The sequence below is a fragment of the Theropithecus gelada genome, chromosome 5, assembly GCF_003255815.1.
Source record: "Theropithecus gelada isolate Dixy chromosome 5, Tgel_1.0, whole genome shotgun sequence".
NCBI lineage: Eukaryota > Metazoa > Chordata > Mammalia > Primates > Cercopithecidae > Theropithecus > Theropithecus gelada.
In genome coordinates this window covers 40,182,975-40,195,168 of record NC_037672.1, presented here as the reverse complement: position 1 = coordinate 40,195,168, position 12,194 = coordinate 40,182,975, and the positions used below count along the sequence as shown (strand labels likewise).

Sequence of the window (12,194 nt, the reverse complement as noted above, 5' to 3'; positions counted from 1 at the left end):
CACAGTAGAGTAAGAACAAAGTACTAAAAGTACATTAAAAAAAAGATAATGCTATTGATGAGGCGTAGCCAGCCTTAATCTTTTCTCCTGAAAATTTCCAAGTTATAGATTTGAGCTTGTGTTTATGAGACACTGAAACAACATTGAAATTTTTAGAGGAAAATGAACTGTATATATGGAACCTAGAAAATTAATAAAGACATAAAAAATACAACCTTTATAAAAAGATTCTTTATGACCTCTATACTTGTGAAGCCTGCTTGTTCAGAGCTCTAATATTGTCAAACTTATCTTTTATTTATTTGTTCATTTGTTTCTTTCTTTTTATATAGCATACCAGGCCAAAGAGGTTATACCCAGGGCAACATTTATATAGATTACAAGAGAGAAATATATACGTTTAAAGCAGCCATCACCGACTCTGTCATCAAGCTCTTCGATCAGACTTTCCCACTAAACTACCGCTTACAGCAGAAGAACCTTGAACTCTGGAGGCCTTCAACTGCCTGCCTCAGAAAAAATGTGCCTTTTGAGATAGATAATTGGATGGATGGATGGATGGATGGACGGATGGACAGACGGACAGACAGGCAGGCAGGCAGACAGATAGATGTAGTAAATAAGTCAAAGTTTTCTATTAAAACATGCAGTTGAAAAACATGAAACCAAGAGAACAAAAGTATAAAAATGAACATTAGGTTAAGAGGTAGGAAATGAAATGTTCTAATTCAGGCATTGATTGTAGCTGTCTTTGACTTCAGTGACATTTTATTTTAGAGATAACAAGTTCCTGGATCTCTCTATTTTTGTATGTCCCACATTCTATTAGCACAAAGTGGAGAAGACACAAAATGTGGAAAGAGATGAAGATACCCACATATTTTTCCAGTTGCCTTGGGAAAGTTATTGTACCTCTCTGAATTTCATTTTTCCCATATGGAAAATATGAGTACTCACAGTACCCACCTCACAGAATGCCTCTGGGATTAAGTGAATTCATACATGTTCAACGTTTAGCAAATAGGAAGCCCTCAAGCATGTTAGTTACTATACGGAAAAGTACTAAAAGCTTATTAAGGTTTGTTTCATGGAACCATGAAGGCCCGGGCTTGCGTGCTTTCCCTCTAACCTACCCCTTACAGCAGAAGAACTTTGAGCTCTGGAGGTCCCCAGTTGCCTGCCTCCAGAGAAATGTGCCTTTTGGCATCTTGTGTTTCATCTAAAAAACTTTTGCCCATTTTTTAGTCTACTTCATTGTGTGTGTGTGTGTGTGTGTGTGTGTGTGTGTGTGTGTGTTTGAGACAGAGTCTCGCTCTATCACCCAGGCTGGAATGCAGTGGCGCGATCTTGGCTCACTGCAACCTTTGCCTCCCGGGTTCAAGCTATTCTCCTGCCTCAACCTCCTGAGTAGCTGGAATTACAGGCGCCTGCCACCATACCCAGCTAATTTTTGTATGTTTAGTGGAGACAGGGTTTCACCATGTTAGCAGGGTATTGAACTCCTGACCTCAGGTGATTCGCTCAGGTGATTCGCCTCAGCCTCCCAAAGTGCTGGGATTATAGGCGTGAGCCACCACACCTGGTCTATATATGTGTTCTAATATCAAGTATTTTCTCCAAATTTCCTAACACATTTGTCATTCCAGGAGGATATAGGTTTATCCTGTGATTTCCAATAACTCCTAGAATGTGTTGTATCTTCCCGTGGTATAAAGAACTCAGTTTGAGAAAGAGACTGACTCCCAGTTCTTAGGATCTGTTTAGTCAGGAAGAATCAAGGAAGGCAGATCTTTTGTCTCAAGTAGGAATTTAACCACTCTGAGGACCCAGAGGCACTGTGGGAAGGGGCCCTGCAAGAGGATGATTCAGCCCAGACGGAACAGAAAGGCAGGACATGGAGCTGGAGAAAGACCCAGTTCTGATGATATCATCTTGATCCACTAGTCCTTGTCATCACCAGCCTCTTATATTTTTCTTTTTTCTTTTCTTTTTTTTTTTTTTTGAGACGGAGTCTTGCTCTGTCGACCGGGCTGGAGTGCAGTGGCCGAATCTCAGCTCACTGCAAGCTCCGCCTCCCAGGTTTACGCCATTCTCCTGCCTCAGCCTCCCGAGTAGCTGGGACTACAGGCGCCCGCCACCTCGCCCGGCTAGTTTTTTGTATTTTTTAGTAGAGACGGGGTTTCACCGGGTTAGCCAGGATGGTCTCGATCTCCTGACCTCGTGATCCGCCCGTCTCGGCCTCCCAAAGTGCTGGGATTACAGGCTTGAGCCACCGCGCCTGGCCATATTTTTCTTATAAGAATACCAGCCATGGTCGGGCCTGGTGGCTCACGCCTATAATCCCAGCACTTTGGGAGGCCAAGGCGGGCAGATCACGAGGTCAGGAGTTCGAGACCAGCCTGACCAACATGGTGAAACCCCGTCTCTACTAAAAATAAAAAAAATAAAATTAGCTGGGCGTGGTGGTGCATGGCTATAATCCCAGCTACTCAGGGGGCTGAGGCAGGAGAATAGCTTGAACCTGGGAGGCGGAGCTTGCAGTGAGCCGGGATTGCACCATTGCACTCCAGCCTGGGCGACAGAGCAAGACTCCATCTCAAAAAAAAAAAAAAAAAAAAGAATACCAGCCATATTGGATTAGGGAATACTCCTGGACTCTTGAGTTGCATGTATCAGGGCATTTTCTCTTTTGCTCTGGTCTGCTCTGGCCCTATGCCTCGAGGTGCCCTAATATGGTGGGTCATCTCCAACCTCAGTAAAAAAAATGAGAATTACTTTCTAAGCATAAATTATTGTATGAACTATATACCTATGTTCTCAAATGCAGTGATGGAGCATTAATTATATATACATTTTTCCCAGCTTGGCTTACTTTTTACATTTTTTTACTTTTTAACATTGTGGTAAAATACATATAACAAAATTGGCTCTCTCTCTCTTTTTTTTTCTTTTTTTTTCATATGGAGTCCCGCTCTGTCGCCCAGGTTGGAGTGCAGTGGCGCGATCTCGGCTCACTGCAAGCTCCTCCTTCTGGGTTTACGCCATTCTCCTGCCTCAGCCTCCTGAGTAACTGGGAGTACAGGAGCCTGCCAGCACTCCCAGCTAAGTTTTTGTGTTTTCAGTAGAGATGGGATTTCACCGTGTTAGCCAGAATGGTCTCGATCTCCTGACCTCATGATCCGCCCGCCTCCCAAAGTGCTGGGATTACAGGCTTGAGCCACCGCGCCCAGCCTAAAATTGACTATCTTAATCATTTTTAAGTGTACAGTTCAGCGGCATTAAGTACATTCCTATTGTGCAACCATCACCACCATCCATCTCCAGAACTCTTTTCACCTTGCAAAAGTGAAATTCTGTATCCATAAAACAATAATTCCCTATTTTCCCCTTCCCCCAAGTTCCTGGCAACAGGATTAGTTATATTTGAAATATAGAAGATTGTCTGAGGCCAATACCTATGGGAGATTGTACTCCAAAACTTGAGATATGTATTGTGCCTCTTGTTATTATAATCACGTTTGAAGGATCCATTTATCAGATTTGCTGTCCACTCTACATATTTTCACAAAATCAATACTGAAATAAGTAGGAGGTAAAGTCACTCTTTGGACCTAGGGAGTTTTTAAAGTGCAGTCAATGTGTCATCACAGAAAAGGAAAATGACATTTTTCAAGAATTATTTAGACTTCAGTACTTTGTCTTTGACACCTCTGACCATTTCTAAAGTTTAGAGATATTAGTTTAGATTAATGAAAATTTTCCTGGCTGGGCGAGGTGGCTCATGCCTGTAATCCCAGCACTTGCAGAGGCGGAGGCAGGTGGATCACCTAAGCTCAGGAGTTCGAGACCAGCCTGGCCAATATGGTGTAACCCTATCTCTACTAAAAATACAAAAAGTAGCTGGGCGTGGTGGTGGATGCCAGTAATCCCAGCTACTCGGAAGGCTGAGGCAGGAGAATCGCCTGAACCCAGGTGGCAGAGGTTGCAGTGAGCCGATATTGCATCATTGCACTCCAGCCTGGCAACAAGAGTGAAACAGTGTCTCAAAACAAAATGTCCTGTATATTTTTTAACTATTTATAAAGGTATGTATTTGGAACAAATAGGTGTATTAGTTTCCTAGGGCTGCCATAACAAAGCACACAAAACAAAAGTCTATTCCCTCGCAGTTCTGCATGCTAGAAGTTTGAAATAAAAATGAATGTCAGCAGGTTGGTTCCTACTGAGGGCTCTGAGGTCATGTCTATTCTATGCCTCTCTCTTAGCTTCTTTTGACAGCCAGCAATCTTTGGTGTCCCTTGGCTTATAAATGAATTGCTCTAATCTTTGCCTCCATCTTAATGGGGGCATTCTCCTTGTGACTTCACATAGTTGTCTTCTTATAAGAATACCAGCCATATTGGATTAGGGGCCTATCCTATCTAGTGTGATCACATCTTAACTAATTTACATCTGTTTGGCCTTGTTATGAAATAACAAGATGAGATACTGGCTTAGGACACCAACCTATCTTTTGGGTGGATGCAATTCAACCCATGACAGTCAGCCGGGATGAGCCTGATTAATGGCTTGTGTCTTCCATAATACTCTGATAGTTTAACTTTTTTTGGACTAACAGGCCAAATAGCACAATAATCAACTCATTGCCTACTACTTACTAGGTATGCAAATATGTTTCTTAAATGAATGTTGCTACCAAAAAGTATAGGACTAACAAAAAAGAAGAATCTCAACCATTAGCCTGGTGAATGGGTCAAATCACTGTTGCTTGCCATATAGGAATTGGGCTTTGGCAATTCTGAGAAGAAGGAAACCCCTTCCCTTTCCAACTATTGGGATAAGTGTGCCTATTGGGGACCAGGTGCAGTGGCTCACGCCTGTAATCCCAGCACTTTGAGAGGCCAAAGTGGGCAGATCACCTGATGTCAGGAGTTTGAGACCAGCCTGGCCAACATGGTGAAACCCCATCTCTACTAAAAAGACAAAAATTAGCTGGGCATGGTGGTGGGCGCCTGTAATCCCAGTTACTGGGGAGGCTGAGGCAGGAGAATAGCTTGAACCCAGGAGGCAGATCATGGGTTCATGCAGTAAGACAAGATCATGCCATTGTACTCCAGCCTGGGTGACAGAGTGAGACTCTGTCTCAAAACCAACCAAACAAAAAAGTATGCTTATTGGGAAATTGGGTCTTTGGAGGCAATAATTATTTCCATGTTACAGCAAAGCTTCAAAAAGGAAAATGTTTTCCTTAAAGTATCATTTCAAGTAAATTTATGCTTAATATATATGGACAGCTTTTAGGCCAAGAACACAGAAGAAAACAACTTTCTATGTATTTGGACATAAAGAGTTAGAAAGGGAGGAAAGAACAACAGAAATACTGCATTTTGAGACTGATTTTGTGTGCATTTAATATGTTCCAAAACTAATAAGTTCCCATGAATCAATTATTTGCATTTCATTTCATTTCATACATGTTTACTTTTGAAAGAATACTCTTATTCTCTTTTTCCATTATTTTATTTTAGTCTATGTTTATCATTATATTTACACTGACTTTCTTGTAAATAGTATATAATTGGGCCTTTTATTTTTATTGTCAACCTGAGAATCTCTGTCTTTTAATAAGAGTGTTTAGACCATTTACATTTAATGTAATCATTAATATGGTTGGGTTTAAGTACATAATTGTCTTATTGTCTATTTGTTTCCAATGTTTTTGTTCTTCTCTTCTTCCTTTCCTATATTCTTTTGGATTATTTAAATACTTTTTAGTATTCTATTTCACTTTATGTGTTATATTTTTGGCAGTTTTTCTCTCTTTTTAGTGGTTGCTCTAGGAATTATTAAAGGGAAGTAGTATGAATACACTGGTTAACATAATTATTTTTTTTCTTTATAACTTCACTTGCAAGCCTGAGCAGATTTATGAGGCACTGTGAGTTTCAACCTCTTTGGGATTGAGGCTAATACTCCAAACCACATTGGATTTATATAAACATCAGCCACTCTGGTAAAAGCATTCTACTTGACTGACTCCATCAACTCACTGGCATTTTCTATGGTCAAATTTAGTAAAACTAAGGCGAGAGCAAAAGTCTTTTGTCCAGGAGATTCATGTCAGCTGAAGAAGTAGCAGCAGACTTAGGACAACATAAAAGGTTAAGCCATTTTACTAATACCATTCTTAACCTTGAAAAGTTACATAGATTTTCAGGAGCTTAGCGTTTAGCAGACATAGAGAATATTTATCAAAATAAAGAAGGTGGATAAAGAGAAACATAGTACATTTGGCCAGGCACAGTGACTCATGCCTGTAATCCCAGCACTTTGGGAGGCTGAGGCAGGTGGATCATGAGGTCAGGAGATTGAGACTATCCTGGCTAACACAGTGAAACCCCATCTCTACAGAAACTTAGCTGGGCGTGGTGGCAGGTGCCTGTAGTCCCAGCTACTTGGGAGCTGAAGCAGGAGAATGGTGTGAACCCAGGAGGCGGAGCTTGCAGTAAGTGGAGATTGTGCCACTGCACTCCAGCTTGGGCAACAGTGAGAAACTCCATCTCACAAAAAAAAAAAAAAAAGAAAAGAAATACAGTACATCTATCTATCCATATATATATATACACACACACACACATACATATACACACATACATATATATGATAATTCAATAGAGTAAAAATGTCAGTTCTCCTCAAATTAATCTATATTAAATTTAATACTGGCCAGGTGCAGTGGCTCACACCTGTAATCCCAGAACTTTGGGATGCTGAGGTGGGCAGACCACCGAGGTCAGGAGTTTGTGACCAGCCTTGCCAACATGGTGAAATCCCATCTCTACTAAAAATACAAAAATTAGCTTGGCATAGTGGCACGTGCCTGTAATCCCAGCTACTTGGGAGGCTGAGACAGGAGAATTGCTTGAACCTGGGAGGTGGAGGTTGCAGTGAGCCAAGATTGTGCCACTGCACTCCAGCCTGTGTGACAGAGTGAGACTCTGTTTCAAAAAAAAAAAAAAACTAACACCAATAAAATTCTAAAGATTTTTCATCAAAATTGATATTGTAATTATAAATTTTATGTGGAAAAGATGTTATGAAAGAAAAGCTAAGTCAGTCTTGATAAAGCAGGACAGAGAAGAGAGACCCACACTACCAGATATGAAGATATATTACAAAGGTATAGAAACAAAAATAGTGCAGTATTAGCACCGTCATAGAAGAAGTAATCTATGAAAGGGAATAGACAGCATAGGAACAGACCAATGAGAACTGGACATATAATAGAGGTGACATTATAAATAAATGGCAATGCAAAGATTGTTTGATACATTGCATTAGAACAGTTGGCTTTCTGCTTGCAAAGTTATATCCCTGTTTCACAGTGTATTAGAAAACAAATTAAAGTTTAAATGTAAGAACGAAGCAAAGTAAAATACACAAAACTTGTAACCTGTCAGACTGTAATAGGGAAAAATATTTTTATGACCTGAAGTAAAAAAATTTTTTTTAATTTAGACTATTTTTTCTAGTCATATTTTGAGTCATGGGAAAAAATAACACATTAAAATTTGTAGAAACAGCTTTGAAATATATATATATTTTTAAGATTTTAGATATTAAATATATATATATATATATGAGGAGAAAGAGATCTATCCCCTGCCTTACCTAGTATTTCCTCTTCTTTTCCTCTTTCCCTAAGTGTTCTCTTAGAAAATTCAAAGACTCCAGGCAAAACTTTTTCTAGTACATTTTTAATTTTGCTCTTTTTATGATAATAAATAACATAATTAACATGCATGTGATATTGTACCTCATGTTCTCAGAACTGTTATCTGGTATAAACTTTAACTAATTTCAACAGAATTAAGTGTTTTTCTATTAGTGATAACTTTCTAGAGAGGATATGAAGCTAGGACAAAAAGATAAAAACTGGTAGAATATTAGCCTGCTCCACTTTTCCTGTACCCTATTCCTTCACTTGGAAACTTTATTCCAATAATTTTGCCAGTGCATGATGGAAGAAAATACATGGTGATTTGTCATGTTTACTCATGCTATAACTTTGATTTTTAAGCTTTAATTGTCTAAATAAGAGAATTATTACTTACAAAGCCATTGGCTTGGAAACTATTTTCATGAGAAATCATATCTCATTTGATTAAAATAAAGACAGAAAATTCAACCTCAAGGAAAACTCATTTGTCTTATACAAATAGCATTTCAGAGAGTCAAAGAAATTAGAGGTGGAAAAATCAATTAGAGCTTATCTACCAGCTTGTCAGAAAAGATTGCTTTCTACGAAATATATTCTAGCTCTTTGTCCAGGTTAATTCTAAAAGTCTCATGGGATGGAGCACTTGTTATATTCTTTTGAAGTTTTTCCTTTTATCTAATTTACCTTACCAGGAATCTTTTTTTTGGCTAATATCTAATTTCCATGTTAGCTACTAATTCTATACTATTACTTTTAATCATACCCCTTCCTATACTAATGTCCCTTCCCCGCCAAGTTCAGTTTTTATGATCTCAGATATTTGTAAGGAGCTAGCTTTCTTTCGTTTAACCTAATGACAAATGTTTGCTTGTTATAATAATCTCTTAAAAGCAAAAGAAATCTTTAGATTTTTTTTTCTCCATCTTCCTTTCTTTTCTTATTTTGCAGACCTTATAATGAGGCACTTAAAAGTGAAGATACTGGCAGGAACAAATAGAGAAAGGAGACTTATAAATCCTTTGCTTGATCAAGGAGACTATCAAGGCCTTTGCAAATTAGCAATATATATCTTATCTATCTCTGGGATGAGCAAAGCATTTTCTCTTGTAAATGATTTCTAGTTCTTTTTAAATGTCTTCTCTCTCAGTGTTCTTCATTTCAGATTCCCCATTCCTATTTAATTATGTTTATATGAATTTAAAATGGAGTATTTTTTCGGGTTGGATGGTGTAATTTATATACCCTGTGAACATGAAGGTTGATGGTTTTCCTCTATTCACAAGATTTAAATTCTTGCCCTTATCATGCAGACAATTAATTGTGAGGCACCCTGCACATTGGTACTCTGGAGTCAAGTTTCTGCTGTTTGATGATAAGCAAAAGAGGGATTCTAGGAGGGGTGAGAGATATCATATAACCAGGGAAGGAGATTGCTGTGAGCATAAGAACATAAATTCTTTGTAGCCGGAACCAGTTCAATAAAATGCCAGTGTCTACACTAACAACTCCTGGTAACCTGAGGAAGGGCAGAGACAGAGTGTGATGAATTTTATTGTGTGCTTTTGTGCTCATTTAATTGAGTTTCTATGAATTTGTGTATAGAGCTTTCCATTACCATTGTTCAGGAAAGATGGAATAAGTGTTTATGAAATTTTCTAAATATGTTTTTCAATATTGAAAATGTACAGAAACATTTAATTAGCTTTCTCTGCTTACCAGGAGACTGTCAGCGCTTCAAATAACAAACAAAGATGTGGTAGAATTTTCTAGAAAAAGGGCCCTGTACTACCTTTCACAGAGTCATAACATCTCTTTAGATAAAAGCCTATGCTCTGGAGCGAGACTGCCTTCTTCAGATTCTGCCTCTGTCCCTTAATAGCTGTGTGACCTTTGGAAAGTAACTTCACTCCTCTGGCCTCAGTTTCTTCTGTTATAAAAGCGTAATTAGCCTATCTGAGGAGAAACTGTATTATAAATTGAGACTAAATTGCATTAACGTTTGGATGGTTTTGTTTGTTTTTTGAGTCAGAGTCTCGCTCTGTTATCCAGGCTAGAGTGCAATGGTGTGATCTTGGCTCACTGCATCCTCTGCCTCCTGAGTTCAAGCAATTCTCCTGCCTTGGCCTCCCTAGTAGCTGGGATTACAGACGTGCACCACCACGCCTGGCTAATTTATTGTTTTGTTTTGTTTTGTTTTGTTTTTTGAGACTGAGTCTCACTCTGTCATCCAGGCTGGAGTGCAGTGACACGATCTTGGCTCACTGCAAGCTCCACCTCCCGATTTCATGCCATTCTCCTGTCTCAGCCTTCCGAGTAGCTGGGACTACAGGTGCCCACCACCACGCCCGGCTAATTTTTTTTTTTGTATTATTAGTAGAGACGGGGTTTCACCGAGTTAGCTAGGATGGTCTCGATCTCCTGACCTTGTGATCCGCCCGCCTTGGCCTCCCAAAGTGCTGGGATTACAGGCGTGAGCCTCTGCACCCGGCCTAATTTTTGTATTTTTAGTAGAGAAGGGGTTTTACCATGTTGCCCAGGCTGGTCTCAAACTCTGTGAACTCAAGCGATCCACTAGCCTCAGCCTCCCAAAGTGCTGGGATTACAGGTGTGAGCCACCGCGCCCAGTGAGTTAATGTTTGTGAAGTGCTTAGTACAGTGCCTTAAAATCTAATTTAATTCTTTCTTCTTTTCATTCATTAAACAGATATTTATCAAGTGTCTTCTGTGTGATGTGGCTGAAAATAGGAATTTACAGCATAGCAACAAAGAACGATACAACATCTAACTGTACTATGTGCGAAGTGCTACAAAAACATATGGCAAGCTCTGGAATCAAGAAGTGAGCAGGCCAGGTGTGGTGACTCACGCTTGTAATCCCATGACTTTGGGAGCCCGAGGTGGGAGGATTGCTTGAGCTCAGGAGTTCGAGTCCAGCCTAGGCAACACAGTGAGCCCTCATCTCAACGAAAAACAAAAAAATTATCTGGGGGTGGTGGTGCACATTTGTGGTCCCAGCTACTAGGGAGGCTGAGCCAGGAAGGTTGAGGCCGCAATGAGTCATGAACGTGCCGCTGCACTCCAGCCTGGGTAACAGAGTGAGACTATTCCAGGCAAAGGGAATGGCATAAGCAAAGGCACCAAAGCTTGTAAGTGCAAGATTTGTTTGCCTGTGAGTGACCAAATATAGGTAAAGATCACGGGGTGGGTAAGTGGGAGAGGGGATAACATGCTCTTCCTACTTTAGCTAAGTCGCAAAGGTTCAGGAACTGTGGCTAAAGCAAGTGGCCAGTGGGGTTGTGCCATTGGTGACACACTGTGCCGTGGTCTTGTCTGTTATTTGCTGCCAGCCCTCCATGGAGCCCGACCCTTTTCTTTACCTGATTCTCCATCTTTGGGTTGATGTAGTGAGATGCCTGACAACTCTCCCAGAAATTATTTTTTCTGGATAAGTTAACCAGAATGAGTTCCTTTTGCTTGTAACCAAGAGATGTCTCAAACAGTAGAGAATTTAATCTTTTTGGCAAGCCATTTGAATTTCCTAAATGTTAATCAATAAATATGGAGTACTTCTGTAATAAAATACTTATATTTAATATAAAAATCAAATGTAAATGTAAAATATAAAAAATTTAAATTAAAAAATTATTGAAAATGTTAAAAAAAATTCACATTGAGACAAAAGAATAAGATGGATAATCATAGTGGGAACAATCTGAAGATAATCTGTATTGAGTGCTTGCCTGTGGGCCAGATACATTGTTATGAGCTTCATGTGCATTATCTCACATGCTTGGTAACAACAATAAGATATTCATGCTATGATTATCATTGTTTTCAGATGAGGTAACTGAGGGGTGAAGCGCTTAAGTCGGCTGCCCAAAACTAGCAGTGGGAGAGTGGTGTAACCAGGATTTAAACCCAGGTAGCCCAAATACAGCATCTACAATCTATCTCAAATCTATGACATCACAGATGAGCTGGTATCCACCTTTCCCTGAAGGAGTTGAAGGAGCTTTTATAGAATAGGTGATATCTGAACTGGACCTTAGAGAGTAATCTGAACTGGACCTTAGAGAGTAAGTAAAATCCTGCCAGATAAAGAACATGCAAAAGCGTTAGTCTAGCTTGAGGTTTGCGTGCAAGGGCAGAGTCGGGAAAGGCCGCTATGTGTTTCCAGGAATGCCTCATGGGCATAAGTTGCTGCGGTGTGGCGGCTGGGTAGAGGGAGAGGTACGAGCTGGGGATGGAGTGGCTGAAAAAAGAGGTTGGTAGTAGAGGAATCCAAATAAATTTTTGAAATGGAATAAGGGTTGTTATATTTTTAATTTTCTTTTTGTTACCAACCAAACAAGCAGCAGTGATGGAGTGATGGAGTTTGGTTATGTGAGTCCTTCAGTTTAGTAGTTAAGATTTTATCTTTAAGCAACTGGACGTCATCAGCGGTCTTAAAGGAGGAGAATGACGTCATCAGCAT

General features: G+C 39.8%; 1 long non-coding RNA gene across 1 annotated transcript in view; it reads left to right on the top strand.

Annotated features, from left to right (window-relative positions):
• Positions 1–11,855, top strand: part of LOC112625514 — a 38,768-nt gene extending 26,913 nt beyond the window's left edge. The window contains exons 2-3 of the long non-coding RNA XR_003119611.1: positions 10,425–10,572; positions 11,559–11,855. This is a non-coding gene — a long non-coding RNA (uncharacterized LOC112625514). The remainder of the gene's footprint in view (positions 1–10,424; positions 10,573–11,558) is intronic.
• Positions 11,856–12,194: the final 339 nt, after the last annotated feature.